The 15,067-nt window shown below is 48.6% G+C and overlaps 1 protein-coding gene across 6 annotated transcripts in view; it reads left to right on the top strand.

The window, feature by feature from the left end:
- The window catches only part of Chst15 (carbohydrate sulfotransferase 15), an 80,954-nt gene that overhangs the window by 11,990 nt on the left and 53,897 nt on the right, over positions 1 to 15,067 (top strand). Inside the window, exon 1 of one of the 6 annotated variants that reach the window (XM_069988247.1) lies at positions 630 to 748. The exons of the other annotated variants lie outside the window; for them this stretch is intronic. The gene's annotated coding sequence lies outside the window, so the exon portion shown is untranslated. Of the gene's footprint in view, positions 1 to 629; positions 749 to 15,067 lie in introns of those variants that run through there. 6 annotated transcript variants of the gene reach the window in all.

The raw sequence follows: 15,067 nt of genomic DNA, 5'->3' as shown, positions 1-15,067 counted from the left end.
TCTCCTCCACTCCCCAGCCCTAGGCAGGTGCAAATCTTTCAGTCTTGACTCAGTTCCTCTATTTTAGACTTTGATGTAGACAGAGCTGAAGAGAAGGTGTTTGCTTGTGACTAGCTTCTTTCACTCTGCTTGGATAATCACACATTATCTCTGGTGTGGGGTGCGTACTCCATCCCTTCTTAAGACCAAACAGTGGTCTATGATATGGGGAAGACCACTGCTTTATTTTTCCATTTGTCTACTGGTAGGTATTTGTTGTCTGCATGCTTTGGCTCTTATGAATAATGCTATTTTGAATGCTTGTGCACTGATTTTTTTTCATGTGGACATATGTTTATATGTTTCCATCTCTAGGGTAATATATATATGTATACACACACACACACACACACACATATATATATATATATATATATGATATTTTTCTTCATCTGGCTGTAGAGAGCTCTTGAATCTCAAATGAGGTCCTGATTCCCATTGCTATGATGGTTGCTGAGATACTGACTAGTTTGAGCTGTAGAGCTGAGAGGAACTAGTAAATATAGTTCAGATCTTCCTCCCTCCCCTTTGCCAGTACAAAGATTTGAACTTGGGGCCTCACACTAACTCAGATTGCTTACTTGGTTGGTACTCTCCCACTTGAGCACACTACCAGTTTAGCTTTTGCTGGTTATTTTGGAGATGGAATCTCATGGATTTTCCTGCTTGGACTGGCTTTGAATCACACACACCTCTGGATCTTAGCCTGGTGAGTTACAGGCGTGAACCACCAGCGTCTGGCTTGGACTATTTGTAGATGGGGAAACTAAGGCCTAGCAAAACCATGAACAGTTAGAATTGAACCTAGGTTTTGGAGTTCCTCCTGCACCCCTAGTAAAATTCCAGGCTGCCTTTTCTTTCTCCCTGCCCCCTCCCCTTTTCCTCCCCCCCCTCTTTTTCTGGGTGAGTCTGGGATTTGAACTTAGGGCCTTGTACTTGCTAGGCAGGCACTCTCTACTTGAGTCATACCCTCAGTCCAGGCTGCCTTCTTGATTGACTTGGGTAGTAGGCTTAGGGTTGGTGGCTAGATGGTGGCCGCCCACTCTAGCCCATGGTTGTGACCCCCTGATCTGACACAGGCCTGAGAATGTGTCCCATCCTCCCCCAGCTGGAACAAGAGCCACAACTTGTGGCGCCAGCATCTTTCTAGTTCTTTCCCCCCCTGCAGCAACCGGAGGCCGCTGCTCATCCGGGGAGTAATTAAATTAGGAACCAATTCAGAGAATGAAATTTTATCTGATCTGGCCAAGCCCATAAACAAGGGGCTTGTGACTCCAGGATGCATTATGAAGTTGTGCTCTAAAGAATTGCACCGAGCTGTAGCCTTGAAAGAATTCTGTCGGAGCTCCAGCTGCAGACCTCCCTGGCTGGGGTTTGCATAGGCTGAGGATGCAGTCCGGGGGGTTTGACTTTCAAGAGCTTTGTGTCCAAGTCCTGTTTGGGTCCCATGAGGTAGATACATATGCTTTGTGGTTGGAAAGTTCTCTCTGCTTGGGGACCTTCTGTCCAGCCCTCATGGAGTGGCTGCTGTTCTGGTCTATTCAGAACACGTTCTATGGTCACATCTACTAGCCTTGGCATCTCTGTTGGTGATGTATTGAGGAAGGACGGGCTGGGATGTGTGATGACACAAGTGAGAGTAAAGAGTCGCTGTACATCACTGAGGCTGGAAGCTGAACAAGTACCGGAAGGATGCTGCTGACTGTGTGTCAAGGGGAACATTTGATGCGGTCAGGGAACCAGGTAAAAATCACCGGGAGGATGGTAGAAGAGGCAGATAGAACTGAGAGGGGAGAGGTGGATGAGCAGTTAAAAACTGCATATTTCTCAAAAAGACCCTAACAGACCTATGTCAGATAATGGTTAGTGGTCCCCTAACACACCTTCACAAATGTAAGATAGCAATTTCGGTGAGGCACTAGTGGCTCACGCCTGTAATCTTAGCTACTGAGATCTGAGGATCATGGTTCAAAATTAGCCCAAGCAGGCACTTCTCTGAGACTGTTTTCTCCAGTTAAACAGCCAGAAGCTGGAAGTGGAGCTGTGGCTCAAGTAGTAGAGTGACATCCTTAGGTGAAAAAGCTAAGTTACAGCACCTGGACCCTGGTTCAAGACCTGGTCCTGGCACACAACATACACAAAAGAAGTCAGTTTGGAAGGAAATTCAGTTTGGGAGGAAAGTCATCTGCCATTTAGGTGCTACACTGGGAACCCCATGAAGGCTTTGGAAAGAGATGCTGGGGCCTTGCTGGTCCTGTTGAATTGGATCTTTGGAAGTGGGTCTTGGGTGTGTGTCTGGGTGTGTGGTATGCATGTGCGTGCACACATGTGTGGACCTGCATGTGTTACGCTCTCTAGCTAACACACAGTGCTGGAACTTGGCAGCAGTTATACTTGGTCTTCCAGGAGCATCTCTGGTTCCTCCAGGGCAGAGCTGAGGCTCACGCCTCTCTTGTTCTATGTCTGGGCTGAGACTTCCACTGCGACTGGTTTTGGGTCCCAGGTCCAGACTCCTCAGATGTAACGCATAGGTTTTCTTTCATTGCCACTCTCTGTAACAAGTGCAGGACTTTAGATGGGTTCTTCCTTCTCTTTGAGACTCAGTATCCCCACAGCAGCCAGGCTGGAGGCACACACATCGCCTTTGACATGTGGCAGTCTAGAATTACCTCCTTTCTGTCTTGGCCACCAGAAGGTTCTGTATCCCTTTGGAGCAGGAAGGGTGTGTTACTCAACCTTGTCCCCAGGGCCTATGCTATGGGAAGGAGACTCAGAGCAGTGGTTAGATAGGTAGACAGATAGGTCAGGGGAAGGCAGGAATGGGTAGGCGTGTCTTGAATCCTGGAGAACCTTGTACCATGATGCACTGATAGCTCGAGGTTTCCTGATTGTTCTGTCCCCTGCCTGCATGCACTTTGGGGCCTGGGAGACCCTGCAGGGTCTCAACTTGGGAGCCGGACCTTCCCACTTCCCATCTCTTCTGGATCCGCTCTGCCTGTCCTTCGTATAAAGGCCGTTTGTCCTGGGAACTTACCACGTCACATGTTGACCCCAGAGAGTTAGATAGGTCTAGTGTGGACACAGTATCTGTTCTCCTGGGGAGAGGCAGATAGTGGACAGGCTACGGATATTGGGGGACAGGGATTCCTAAGTGCTGGATGAAGGAGGGCTTGATTGTGGTCTTGAGGACAGTCCTACCAAGGAAGTGACACCTGGACTCTGCCTTCAGTGGCATGGGCCAATGGCAGGCAATACAAGATCCCAAGAGGAAGGGGAGCCAGACAATGAGACGAGGCAAACGATGCTTGTGAGAGAGACTCCTGGCTGAGGGGTGCCGGGGGTGCTCTCTCTGGCTCTCTACCTTTCAAGTTGCTGCTTGTCGTTCTCTCCAGTTTTCCTCTGGCTGGGTGAAGAACACCTGTCTGAGGCTGGCTGGCCGGTAGCTAGGGCAGAGTTTCAGAAGCACAAGAGACAGCCCTCCACGGGGGGGGGGGGGCTTGTCCTGTCTGGGAGGGGGTTGTCTGCAAGCAAGGCTAAGTTTATATATGCACACGCGTGAGGGGGAAGTCTTGGGGTGAGCAGCTGAAACCACACTCGTAAAAACAAGACCGAAATAGTCTGTGCTGTCCCCGAGCCTGGGCTGTTCGTTTGCCTTCAGCCACACAGGCAGCTTGATTCTGGTCCCTGGTGAGGGGTGAGGTGTAGAAAACTGCACTCGTGTGGCCCCTGCCTGACCATCATTTTACTGTCCCTCCCTCCTCCAGGACTCAAATCTCCTTAAGCCTTCTCAGGCAGAGGTTCTTCCTTTTTTCCACTCTGGCTTCTAGAGGTTTCTTCATCTCAGTAGCATGTTGGCTCTTGGAAGGTCTTTCACTAGGCCAGCAGACTCCAGGCTGCCTCCCTACCCCAGCCATCACCCCAGAAACTGTGGCCTCTATGGGATAGTACTCTGGCATCCTGGGTCCTATATCCAGATGCCTTGAACCATATCCACATGAATGATAGGTCAATGCCTGACTTTCTGGCCTGAAAACCGTCAGATCCTCAACAGAATGTTGACCTACTGTCTCCACACCGAATCCCCCTTTGATACTCACTGGACCTTCTTGAAGGTGTAACATTACAACATTTTCCTAATAGGTGTTGGTCAGTAGTTGTAGCAGTATTAAACATTTTATGTTGTTGGCGGGTAACTTTTAAGCTATAAGTAAGCATCCCTGTGTGTTTATAAATGGAAAGATAAAATAGGATCCCCTCCCCCTCTTGAATAGAATCTGGCTTGATTCTACATCCAACATTGCATCCTTCCTAAGTTCATGCACCACCCCAACTTCCTGGAAGCTAAAAATCTGTCCAGAGTCTCCTTCACCTCTTGGCACTTCTAGAGGCTGCTTCCTAATTTTAGCTTTTTATTTTGAAAAATTCTACACTCACAAGAAGTTTCAAAAATAGTACATATTTCCTGTGTGGCCTTCACCCGGCTTCCCAGTGCCACAGTATCTCCATCGACCTGTGACAATGCCCTGGACGAAGCTGCAGGCCACATTCTGCCACCTTCTAATTCTGCTGAATCCAGGGACCCGTGGTACTTTGCGAGCAGCTTAGAATTACATAATTCCAACACTGTTGTTTTATCTTTTAGTTGGTTTTGGATGCCTTCCACTTGGCAGTGAATTAAAATTAGTTTCCGTCCGGTTAGCAATACTAGAAGAGCCATCTTTAATGCATTGTGTGTGTCTCAGGGGCCTACATGGTGTTTTGGGGTGCCTCATTCCTGGGTGATTTTTGGAGACAGGGAACCATCGAGAGCAGTTAGGTGGAGAATGAATGTAGGACAGGGAGAAAGAATGTAGGACAGATGCGTGGGCCCAAGTTCTGATCACAGTGCCCACATGCTTGGCACATTTAGATGAGCTAGATATCATCTGCCTCGTTTCATTTAATACTCTCAGCAACCTTTGAGGTGGACACAAGTTAACACCCCAGTTTTTTTTTTTTGGGTCCGGTCGTGGGGCCTGAACTCTGGGCCTGGGCGCTGTCCCTCAGCTCTTCAGCTCAAGGCTAGCGCTCTACCACTTGAGCCACAGTGCCACTTCCGGCTTTTTTCTTTTTGCTTATGTGGTGCTGAGGAATCGAACCCAGGGCCTCAGGCATGCAAGGCAAGCGCTTTAACCACTGAGCCACCTTCCCAGCCAACACCCCAGTTTTGTACAAGCAAATGCAAAATCAGAGGAGCTTGTCCTGCCCAAGTTCCTGTGATTGGTGGAGAGTTGGTGGGACTCGAACCCAGGCACTCTGAAGTCCGAGATGGCTTAGTTGACTCACAGGGCTCCTTCTTGGTTCAAGCCTGCCCACTTTGGGTGTCAGTGCTTACTGGCTGCTCTGTGTCCTGGGGCTGCTTTCCTGACTTCTCTGAGCCTGTCCATCCCTTTGCAACTCAGCACAGTGGGGTTTTCTTGGTGAGCTAGAAACACTCAAAAGACAGGCAAAATTCCTGCCCTGCCTCTTCTAGGTACTTTTAAGGATGGAGAAATTTCTGCAGCCTAATTAGGTTTGATGGGAACCTCAGTTCTAATTGAATTAGGCTCTGGTGTATTTTAATTAAACCATCTACAAACAGATTTCTTCAAGATACAAAATCCCTGTTTAGTAGGCTGGGCCTGCATCTCTCTTAGTCAGCTCAGCTCTGTACCGAAGGGATTCTCATCCTGACCAGAAGACTTAGAACTGTGTGTGAGTGCATGTACATGTATATGCATGTGTGCATGTGTGTGTGCGCATGCGTATCCCTTTCTCTTGGCCTCACAGGCAGTGTTAATTGTGAGATGTCACCAGCATGGCATTTAAGGGCTTTATCTGCGTAGGCATAATTGATTTCACATTCTCTTCCAAGGAAGGGTAGGATGGAGCCTGTTGGTAAATGGTATTTAAACTGTGCAGGCTTGGAGACGAGTTGTAAAAACTAACAGAGCAGGGCACTGGTTGAAGGGCTTAATTTTCTCTTCAGATTGTGGATGGAGCACATCACTCAGACAAGATAAAGATTTTCCCATTTATAGGGGCTGAGCGGGTGTAAACCTCAGCTCGTAAATTTCTCCAATGACCACCGGCCTGGTCTGAGTGGCTGTGGGAGGCTTGGGCTCTGGGGATGAATGTGTGATCGCATTAGTGTGATAAATTAAAGGGCCCCACATTAAACAGAAATTATCAGCCAGCTCTGCATTAGAGAAAATGCTCCTGGTGAGGGAGTTCTGGTAAGCTAGACTCATGGAAGCCACTTCTGCTAACCTGGGCACATGGAAGGTTCTCTGTCTCATTCTGAAAAGCTCCTGGACAGGATGATGAACTTAAATACAAGGGGCAGCGCCATTTTCTAAGCATTTGTCTGTCATAAGAAGAGCTTCTTGGATGTGTTCTCTCTCTCCTTTTAATCCCAACTATTTAACTCTGTATCTGTCTCCAGCAGCAGTCATATAAATCACCGGACCCAATGCAATGTGATGATGTGAATCCCTTATTTAAGAAGCATTGAAGGTTTGGGTGCCAGTGGCTCACGCTTGTAATCCTAGTTATTCAGGAGGCAGAGATCTGAGGGTTGAGGTTCGAAGCCAGCACAGGTAGGAAAGTTTTTGAGACTCTTAGCTTCAGTTCACCAGCAAAAAGCCAAAAGTGAAGGTGTGGCTCAAGTGGTAGAGCACCAGCCTTGAGCAGAAAAAGTCAAGGGTGAGTGTAAGGTCCTGGGTTCAAGCCCTAGTAACTGGCACAAAACAAAAAGCATTAGGTTCAAAACAGGTACAGCAATGCATTGAATCAAGCATAGAGAGGTCCATTGTTGTACTGGATCACTGGTGCACTGTCCAGTCCTGGCTTACGGAGCTGCCTCTGGGACCCTTTATAATACTGAAGTACTGGATTTAGGGCACCCTGGGAGAGTGGATGGTAAACGACCTGAGAGCAGAGGTCGCGCTGTCTCTCCTCGTGTGCCAGGCACCTGGTCGAGTACACACTAGGAAATGCTTGCACTGGGTGAGTCAAACACGCTCTTGGTTCATGTGGGGATTCCCCGTGGCTCTCAGGGCCCACGTGTCAGGAATCTGGAACAATCTACCTATGCTGTGTTCAGAAGGGACAGGGACAAGGACTGAAATTCTCTAATGAGCACTGACAGCTCTGCATTGAGAAGAGAAAATCTGAACACAAAATTTGAAGATTTTGTGTGTGTGTGTGTGTGTGTGTGTATACGCGTGCAGAGAGAGAGAGAAAGAGAGAGAGAGCGGAAGAGAGGGAAAGAGAAAGAGAGAGTGCTCAAGTCTGTGTCTTTCCCCTACAAAATGGAAACGACTGTGATGGGTAACATGCTAAGGTGGTGTTTTTGTCCATGGCTCTGTGCCTCCAGAGCTCTGTAGCTCTGTTGCAAGTGTGGGAAGCTAGCTTTTCTTCTTGGCTTTTCATCTCTCTTACGTTCTGTTCAAGCTCTGCCCTTTTGAGTTGGGTGGGAAGCCCTTGGAGACAGCTTAGGATTTCAGAGGACACTGGAAATCACTCCCGTCACTTTTGGATCAAACCAGCTTGCAAAGTCAGGAGGTGGGAGTTGAGGGCCTACTCCATCTTGGAGCAGAAGTGAACATTAGCCAAGCCTTTCCTCCCCTGAAGCAAATGGGCTTAGATGGAGGCTCCCCTCCTTTGTGTTGAGTCTTTGTGAGCTCAGTAGTCCAGGCTTGGAGTGTGTGTGTGTGTGTGTGTGTGTGTGTGTGTGTGTGTGTGTGTGTGTGTGTGTGTGTGTGTGTGTGTGTGTGTGTCTGTGTGTCTGTGTCTGTGTGTCTGTGTGTCTGTGTGTCTGTGTGTCTGTGTGTCTGTGTGTCTGTGTGTCTGTGTGTGTGTGTTGGAAGGGAGGGGGGTTCCCCTTTCCTCTTGGAAGCCAGAACAGTCAAGAGTAGCATCCAGGGCTGGCTGCCAGAGAAGGGAGATTCCAGCCAAAGGAGAGCCCAGTCTTTTCAGACTTGAAGTTGGAATTGAGGATCTTGAATGAGGATTAAAGTTAGCTGTACATTGGTGATAGAATTGACACTCTGCTCAGAATCCATTGGTGCGTTCCCCACCATGGCCACAGAACTGCCTCACTGGGAATGGACTGTTTTTCCTCCATGATTTCTGCCAGTGTCCTCAGCTTTTGTAGAGGCCAGCAGACAGGGGAACTTGGAGGGAGGAGGAAGCCAGGATGCGGTGCCATGACCGCATTGTCACAAGTTAATGAGCCTGAATGGGACTGTGACACTTGAAGAAAGAAAGAAAGTGTCTTTTATGCCTCCAGGCTGTGTGGAGAAAGCAGGGCAGGAAGCCAGCCTTTGTGGGCCAGGCACAGGGAAGCCTGTGTTGTACCTGGATGTGTGGAATTGGATCCTTTCAATCATTTGAGAATTCAGCCAGGGCCTAACTTACTCAGCGAAGAACAAATATAGCACTTGCATGTTCAGGCTGGTTTTATTTATCTTTCCTGTTAAGACATCTACAATCACTGTTTTAATTTTTTTTGCCTTTAAGTCATAAAAAGGAGTTCAATTCAGCCAATCAGTGTGTAAGTACAATGCTTCTTGATCAGTGTCACTCCTTGCTACCATTGTTCTCCCCATCTCTTTCAATCCCCCCCCATTTTAAAAGAAAACAATGCTAAGACTCACTTTACTTTTACTATACTTTTATTACCTAATGTGGGACTCTGGAAGAACTTGAGTAAGTCTGGTTTTAAAATATTGGTGAAAATATATTGATGCACAAATCACAAAGAGAGAAGGAGCAAACAAGCGACATAGGGAAAGACAAATGTGCCCAAACCATTTCACTGTCAACTCCACAGGGCAGGGCGCCATCTGCCACATCCACCCACTGAGCCCCAGGCTGGCACAGACACACTCTGAAGAATCTGTTAATGAATAGTGAGCCAGGTACTAGATTTCCATTAGGGCCTTTGAGTTGGTGGTCTTGGGCAATGGTCTCAAATGAAAGGAACTGATAAAGATAGAAGAAAATCACACTTTCATAAGCCAGGCACTGGTGGCTCACACCTATAATTCTAGCTATTTAGGAGGGTGAGATCTAAACCGTGGTTCAAAGTCAGCCTGGGCAGGAAAGTCTGTGAGATTCTTATTTCCAATAAACTACTCAGAAAAAGCTGAAAGTGGCAGTGTGGCTCAAGTGGTAGAGTACTAGCCTTGAGCAAAAAGTGGCTCTGGGACAGCACTAGGCCCTTAGTTCAAGCCCCATCACTGGCAAAAAAAGAAAAAAGAAAAAAAGAAGAAAAGAAAAAGAAAACACTGTCATATTCCACACATTGTGGCCTGTGTTTAATATAGCTGAGTCAGTCTCTCCAGATCTCAGAGGCAGATGGCATGATACCTACTTATAGAGGAGGCAGTTGAAGTTAGGTAACTTGTCTGGCGTCACCCAGTTTGCGGTGTCTAGGCACTTGCCCCCAGTGTCTTCCAGACTAGGGGCTGAGGGAGTAATGCCACTTATCAATGGCCAGCTGTTGTTTAGGATGCCTTGGTGTCTCCAGTCTGATCCCTAACCCACTGAGGGACAGGGACAGATGATCAGCCAGGCTGTGGGAGGCAGGGGTGACAGGTCTTGCCCCATCCTGCCCCTTTTGGAATTTAGAGCCTAGGGGTAGACCAGATGGAAGTTCTCAACTGACAGACTAATTTTAGTTGGGGTGACCTCCACAGAGGGAAGGCATTCAGGGTGTGGTATGTATGTCCTTGTCCAATTAATACAGTGAGACCTCTGCGGGTTGGGGAGGGGGAGAGAAGGACACATCACAGGTCTCTGGGTCATAGTACAGGGAACTTGGACAGTCTGGGTGCAAAGGAAGTTCGGAGCCCAACGGCTAGAAGGGATGGCCCTCCCCGTCCCCCGGGAGACAGGACCTGCAGGTGTTCTGCAGGTGTCAGCTATGGGGAACATGAGGGTAGGGGTTACAGAAACCCCCAGAAAGGCATCTGGACCTGTGGTTCTCCTGCTGAGAGGCTAAGCTTGACCCATTGCACATGGAGACTGGGTTGATCGCTACAGCTAGCCAGTTTCTCCCAACCATTCCCTCTCTTGCTTGCCCCGAGAATTGCACCCGCTAGTTGAGAGGCAGGTTGGGTGTCTCCTGTAGACCACACCCAGGGGACCTGAGTGTCTCTTGTCCGTGGTTAGGGTTCAGGAGGCTTGTTTTCTTTCTTTTTGGGGAGATTTGGGAGAGTTGGGACATCCTGTGGGAGTAACTGAGGGAACCATGGAAGGGCTGAGATCTTCCTAGCCCCGAGGTGCTGGCCTGTGAAGCCAGGGGCTGCCATCCTGGGATGGAATAGCAATTCGCCATCTCTGAGGGAAGTGAGCGGGCTTGGGCTCACTTTGGGTCATACCCATTTCTGTCCCAAGAAAGTCTTCCGTGGAGGGAGGCTGAGAAAAGTAGGTGGGTGACATCCCCGCCTGGGATGTCTGCTGGGTGGCGGCCAAGCAGAGCAGCACCTCTGGCCTCCTGGCTCAGTCTGGGGAGGGTGGTGCCCTTTAAGACTCTGGAAATCCTTGAAACCTGGCACATGGAGGTCATTAGCTATCTGACTGCAATCTGGGTCATAAAATGAGCCTTAAGTGGTTCTGAGCTCTGTTAAACATTATTAAAGGGAGGAAGTTTTGGTTTGGCACCTCTGAAGGGAAATGGGCATCCATCTGATGGAGTGCTTACCTTCAAGGTCAAGGTGCAAGGGCAGATGCTTAACTCCACCCCCTCTCGCTTTAGTTTTGCTATATTTATTTTTAGTTTGCATTTTATGTTTTTTGGCAATGTTGGGGGTTGAACTCAGGGCTTTACACTGGAAAGGCAAGGAGCTCTACTTAGTCCATATGCACTATGTTTAAATAACATAGAGAGAATCTACTGTTAAGTGGACAGCTTGATTTTTGTTTTCTTTGTGCTAGTACTGGGGCTTGAACTCAGTGCCTTTTGCTCACGTTTAGCTTTTCTGCTTAAGGCTGGTGCTCTACCATTTGAGCTACACCTCCACTTCTGGACATTTTCCTGATTAATTGGAGCTCAAGATTTTTCGTGAGCTCAAGATTTTTCTGTGTGATCTGGCTTCAAACCCTGATCCTTAGATCTCAGCTTCCTGGCATGAGCCATCAGCGTCCAGCTTGATGGGTTTTATTGATTGATTTATTGATTGATTGATTGTCTGTCGTGGGGCTTGAATTCTGGGGCTGGGCGCTGTCCCTCAGCTCTTCAGCTCAAGGCTAGCACTCTACCACTTCAGCTACAGTGCCACTTCCAGTTTTCTGGTGGTTTATTGGAGATAAGAGTTTCATGGACTTTCCTGCCCGGGCCGGCTTTGAACCACAATCCTCAGATCTCAGCCTCCTGAGTAGCTAGATGACAGGTGTGAGCCACCAGCGCCTGGCGATGGGTTATTTTTTTTTTTTATAAACAGAGCAAACCTGTACAGCTACCACTGGGGTCAGGCATCTGAGCAGCACCCAGGAAACGCCAGACCTCTTTTAGGTCACTGTCCACCTCCCCCAAACCCAGAGAAGCCTCTTTTCTGACCTCCACAGCTCAGGCTTGCTTTTGGATTTTATGGAAATGGGTCCTTCATATCTAGGTTCTTTTATTTCAACACTAGATTTGTGGGATTCTTCCTTGGCCTGTTCATTCGTTGTTATAGCTGAATTACCCTGGCCCATTTCTCCTGTGGGCAGACATCGTGAGATTTCCACTTGGGATTTTACAGATAGAACTGAGGGTGTGCTAGCTATCTTTTGATCAGCACAGGATGCCTTTCTTCCCATATGCATGAGTAGAAGGCTCACCTGGGATGAGTCAGCTTAGCTTCAGGAGATGCTGCCAGCCCATCAGGCAATTATACTGCTCTGTAGTCCCCAACAGCAGTGCAAAATATCCCAGATGAGGAAATAAGAACCTGGGCAAATCATAGATGAGGCAGACTCCCCTGGTCCTCTGCCCAACTTCCCCAGAAGAAAGGACCTTGACAGACGACCCCTGTATGAACAGGGGAATGAGTAGAGAGAGTCTCCAGAAAGGTGGGCCTGTCCTTATTGGGTCTCTGCACATTGGACAGTGCTGTGTGCCAACCTGGGGGAGGGTTGGTTAGTCTCCAAGAGCGCAGAATCAGCGTTTTAAGTCCCTGTGCTTTTGGGTATGTGCTGGCATTGAATGAAGGCTCTAGATCAATCTTTGAGATGAAAGCGGTAGGGCTGGAGCTGCTGGGATTCTGTTCCTGGGGGGAGGGCTGGGGCTGCCACATGCACTCAGTAGCTCAGGAAGCAGGGACTTCAGGAGATCCAAGAGAAGACTTTACACTTGGGGTTTTTCCCAGCCCTGGCGGGTGTAGTAGATCTAGGCAGGTGCCCTTGAGAGGCTTACTTCAGTTTTGGGAAGATGACTTCCCAGTGTCTTTTGGTAGTAGGCAGAAAAGAAGGGAATGAGGAGATGAGCAACACACCTGGCCCCCCCAGGGCTCCCGGGCCAGCATCCCTGAGTGTCGGAACTTTCTGGGTGCTCGGCTTGCTGTGTAATCGCATCATCCACCTGCACCGCCCACTGCGCCGTCCACCCCAGTGACACCAGCCACACAGGGCCTGTGAGCACCCAACATGTGCCTACAACCACTGCAGAAATGAAGTTTTATGTTTCATTTAACTAATTGAAATTTAAGAACAGATTCTCACTTCGGTTATGGGAAGACTTTAAGAGGGTTAGGAGCAGCTTGGGCACTTAAGTCCTATAAAATTTAAATACATCAAGTACTTATGATAAAAGTTTAGCATCCAAATTGAGATGTGCTGTAATTTCCCATTAAGGCACATCTCAATTTGGATGCTAAATGAATGGATTTTGAAAATGTAGTGTTAAAAGACTGTGAAATTTTCATTAATAGCTTACATGATACTGATTACATGTTGAAATGGCAATATTTAGGATAGATTGGAAATATAACATATGAAAGCTAACTTCTCCTGGGACCTTTAAACTTTGGGGTTTCTATTAGAGCTTCTGTGAGGATTCACTTGTCTTGCTAGAACTTGACTGGAGCTGGGCCCTGGTGGCTCACACCTGTAATCCTAGCCAGTTGGGAGGCTGAGATCTGGGGATTGTGGTTCAAAGCCAGTCTGGGCAGAAAAGTCCCCTTGAGACTTTTTATCTCTAGCTAACCACTCAAAAAACTGGAAGTGGAACTGTGGCTCAAAGTGGTAGAGTGCTAGCCTTGAGCAAAAACAAAAACAAAAACAAAAACAAAAAGAGCTCAAGAACAACGCCTGAGTTCAAGTCCCATGACCAAAAAAAAATTTTTAAAGAAGAATTTGACTGGAGACTTGGAGAGGTCCTGGAGGGTTTCACTCACCTGGGAGTAGGCTCAGGGTTGGCATCTGCATGCATGGCCTCCAGGCTGCCTCTGATGGGTTTCTGGGTGCTGGCTGGCCTGTGGTAATCCTGTCCTTTGGGTAGTTCACTTCAAAGTCAGGGCCCTGGCTTTTCTACCATCTCTCTCCAGGTGATACCTTTAAAAATAAGCATCCTCCCTATATTCAAGTGAGTCCTGCCCTGGGTTATATTGCAACCTCAAGCAAGCAGGCCCTGACCGACTGCCATTCAGGGTGAGAACTCTGCCTTTAAACTCCGGCTTAATTAAATTAATCCAATTCTCTGCCCCAGTGAGATAGAGAGCACTGCTGAGTGCCAAGCCACAGAAATGTGGCCCGGAAAGCAAATAGGGTTTCCATGCTGCCTCCCTGTTTGCCTGCCTGTTTCTGGAGGAGCGGAGGGAGTTTTGCAGGGTCTCCTGGAGGCTGTGGCAAGTAGGAGCACACCCGAGTGTCAGCAGATTCTCTCCTTCAGCCCTCTGATATGTCTTCACTGAATTCTGAAGGCTTTCCCACTAGCCTGCGGTATGGAATGGGTTAATTTGAAGCATGCTGTCTTAACCTGAAGGCAGAATGTGGCTATGGAGGGTAGGGAGAGGGACCTCCCTGCCATCTCACCCCCAGGAATAGACCCACAGGTGGAGACTTGAGCATAGTTAAGTGTCCTGGGTCTACATTGTACTTTGTCCTGGAACTCTTAATGTATAAACCCTGATCCGTCCACCCGGAGGGCAGATGTTGAAGTCAGGGAGTGAGAAATCTGTGCCCTCTTCACGCAGGATTAGGGTCTGCTGTGGCAGGGACAAGCTGGCCACCTGGGAAGCCACAGACTCATACTGGCGGTGTGCCCAGGTGTCCCCAGCAGGAAGTTGTAGAAAAGCCTTGTTCTGTTTGTGGATCCTCTGTTCTGTCTCCCTGTTTAAAGTCAGTGACTCAGATTTCTACAGCCTGAAGCCATGAACTCAGACACCTAGGACATTTTAGCTTCCCCAGGTCAGACTCTGCACACGACTCTGCTTGTTCATGTTTCCTTTTGCAGCATCCTTTAATGCTCAGTGACCTTGATGTGACATCACACAGTCTGGGGTGGGGATACCCACATACTTGTCAGAGACTGTCGCCTCCCTGTGGTGCCCTCCCTGCCCACTGCCATCCTGAATGGTTTCTGCAATGTTCCATTGTCACTTTGGTCTCTGCCACTGTCACCCATGACACCCCTTGTCTCTCTCAGAGAGGGAGCCCCCAACTTAGCAGAGATCAGCTTGAAGTCTGCAAGAACCTTGCTTTTCCTGCCTGTGTGGCACTGATAGGTACTGGAGCCAGACCTGCAGAATTCAGTTGACCTGGGTTGGAAAATGGGTTAGGACTCCCTGGGAGGAGCTTACCATTAGGCCTAGGGAACTCCAACCCCCAACTCAGCCTCCTCCCTGGGGAAGAGCCTGAGGGGAGAGATGCTGAGCGCGGGGGCATCTGGGCCATGACAGGGAGCTGTCCTCTGCTCTGCCACTACGGGGCCAGCTCATCCTCTGTGTGTGTGTGTGTGTGTGTGTGTGTGTGTGTGTGTGTGTGTGTGTGTGTGTGTGTGTGAGTGTGTGTGTGTGTGTGTGTA

The sequence above is a fragment of the Dipodomys merriami genome, unplaced genomic scaffold (assembly GCF_024711535.1).
Source record: "Dipodomys merriami isolate MVZ:Mamm:240054 unplaced genomic scaffold, mDipMer1.0.p SCAF_35, whole genome shotgun sequence".
Lineage (NCBI taxonomy): Eukaryota > Metazoa > Chordata > Mammalia > Rodentia > Heteromyidae > Dipodomys > Dipodomys merriami.
Note: the sequence above shows the minus strand (reverse complement) of the source record. Positions and strands in the feature narration are given on the sequence as shown.